A 2420-nucleotide genomic window follows, 5' to 3' on the forward strand; every position below is an offset into this window, starting at 1 on the left:
TGAAATCATCGTGATGGCAATGGTGATGGTGATGAAGATGACAACAGTAATGATTCTGTACAAGCTTTAACTTTTAAAACTGTTTTTACAGTTTCCTAGTTGGGAAATTACTGGGATTGGACTAGATAAATGTTGGGGTCCCTCTTCCAACTTCCAACTTTCTCATTCTGTAGTTCTATCTTGAAGCACACAAGAGAAGTTCTTAACTAGGGACAAGGTTACGAGGTGGATGCGCCTCCCCCAACTCTCTCATCCCGCCGGACCCCTCATCGGAAGCTGGTCGCTCCTTCAGATGCCTGTGGGTGGATGAGGCTGCAGCGTGTGCCTTGCATAAGGGGATGTGGTTTTTGGGGAGATGTACTGAGGGTGTTTTGACAGGGTAAGGATGAAGAAATCACACATTTGGGGTCATCTTGGAGCCGTGGGGGTGGGAGAGGGTGTGTGTATAAAGCATTTATTTAAAACACTCAGTGGGAAACTCACAGGCCACTTAACAAGAGTATTTGGATGCTGGGAAAATGTGAGTCATCAAGCTTCCATGATGGATGGAAACATCCCTTCCAGACAACCTAAATTCTTTTTCCTGTGGTTCTATGCTCACCAAACAGCCCGTGGCTCTGTATTGGGAAAGAGAGGTTCTGACATGTGTGCCCAGTCTGCCCTGCCTCTGGGAGTAGAAACCTGGCATTTCAGTGGGCTTAGGTCTCTCAGGAATGAACCACTTCTGGATGATTGGACTCTCCTAGTCCTAAAGGTTGAGAAATGAGATTCTTCACCCAGAGTGAGGCCCTCCCTGTGAGGCCCAGGGGAAATCAGCCATTGGCAGCAGACATCTGCTCCTGTGGCCAGTCCTGGGTCTGGACAGCACATAGCACACAGACAGGTGTCTGAAGACAGTGCTCCGTGGGTCCGGACAGGTACTCTGGAGTCTGCGGATGCTGTTTCACACTAGTGAGCTGAGCTATGGGGCTTATTGTGAAGGGGAAGTGAGGTGGGGGATGGCAGAGAAGGATGAGGAAGGGGGCAGAATAACTTTCCTACGATCCTCTCTTCTTGTTATCCCTGGGAAGGGAGAACACCCACCAGTGTAAACCCAGGTGTGTGATCAGCAGGATAATGGCCTTCCGGTAATGTCTGCACCTCAATCCCCAGACCCAGGGAGTATGTCATGTTACATGGCAAGAAGGATTTAGAGTTAGTAATCAGCTGACTTTAGGAGATAATCCTCGGTCGCCTGCGAGAGCCCAGTGCAATCACAAGGGACTGTGATTGTGAGTGTCTTTTCCTGGTCTCTTTTCTGTGTGCACACATCCCTGGTGTCTCTCCTACTTCTTATAAGGACACCAGTTGTATTGGATGAGGGACCACCAGCTTCATTTTAACTTCATTACCACTTTAAAGGCCCTGTCTCCAAATGCAGTCACACTTGGAGGTACTGGGGGTTAGGGCTCCAACATATGGATGGGGGTTGGGTGGGGGCAATTCAGCCCATAACAGCAGTGGGGGTTAAGAGAAGGTGCTGGGTGGAGAATCAAAGGAGAGAGGCTTCGAAACTGGGCCCTGAGGTAGACACAGCCTGCAGCAGGGACAAGGGTGCCAGGCTGATAACCTGGTGTTGGGTGGGGTTTGGGTGAAGGGTGGCCATCTAGGACCCTTAGCTGGGGTGGGAAAGGGCAGGTAGAGTCAGTGGTCTTGGGTGGCCATGGGTGGCTCCTCCACCTCCGCAGTTAGCCCCTTTCACGTTTTCCTAAAGTTCCTTTCGGGTTTTCATTGAGACAGGAACTCACTCAGAAAGCCCACCCTCGGAGCAAAGGCTTTCTCCTGGCCTAAACAGCAGCTCCAGGCCCCCTTGCAAAGGCTAGTTCTTTGGTCTTCAGATCATTAAGGCACCAGGTTTGTGTCAACGGAGTCCTGGCATTTGCCTTTGGAAACCAGAGGAGGGGTGGTCAGATATTTGGAGGCCACACCAGGCAGTGTGGCCATCTAAAAGCAGCCGTAGGCCCTGTGAAACAAGCAGGAAAGAGGATAATGGCAGAGTGGGCTGCTTCAGTTTCACTTTAGGCTAGCCAGGGGATGTGGGCAAGGCCGGTGTTGGCTTTGTGCGGGTGCTGCCTGGGTTTTTTAGCCACAGTGGTTTGCAGCCCTGTTAAAACAAATGATTGTGATTAGGAAGAAAAAGTGCAGAGGAGCTGGAGAGAGCCCCCACCCACCACCCACGGGAAACAGGAGAGGAAGAAACAGATGCTTGGGGCTGGCACTCGGCATTAATGGGCAGACTGTTGTCATGCTCGACTGGTTTGGCTAGTCAGCCAGAGGCCCCGGGAAATAAAGGGCCTCTCCTCACACTGGCTTGTGGAACAGTCGAGATCTCTGAGCTTCTCTTTGTCCTTGGAGAGCCAGCTTTTGGGGAGGGGGTGACA

The sequence above is a fragment of the Mandrillus leucophaeus genome, unplaced genomic scaffold (genome assembly GCF_000951045.1).
Source record: "Mandrillus leucophaeus isolate KB7577 unplaced genomic scaffold, Mleu.le_1.0 Scaffold146, whole genome shotgun sequence".
In the NCBI taxonomy this organism is placed as follows: domain Eukaryota; kingdom Metazoa; phylum Chordata; class Mammalia; order Primates; family Cercopithecidae; genus Mandrillus; species Mandrillus leucophaeus.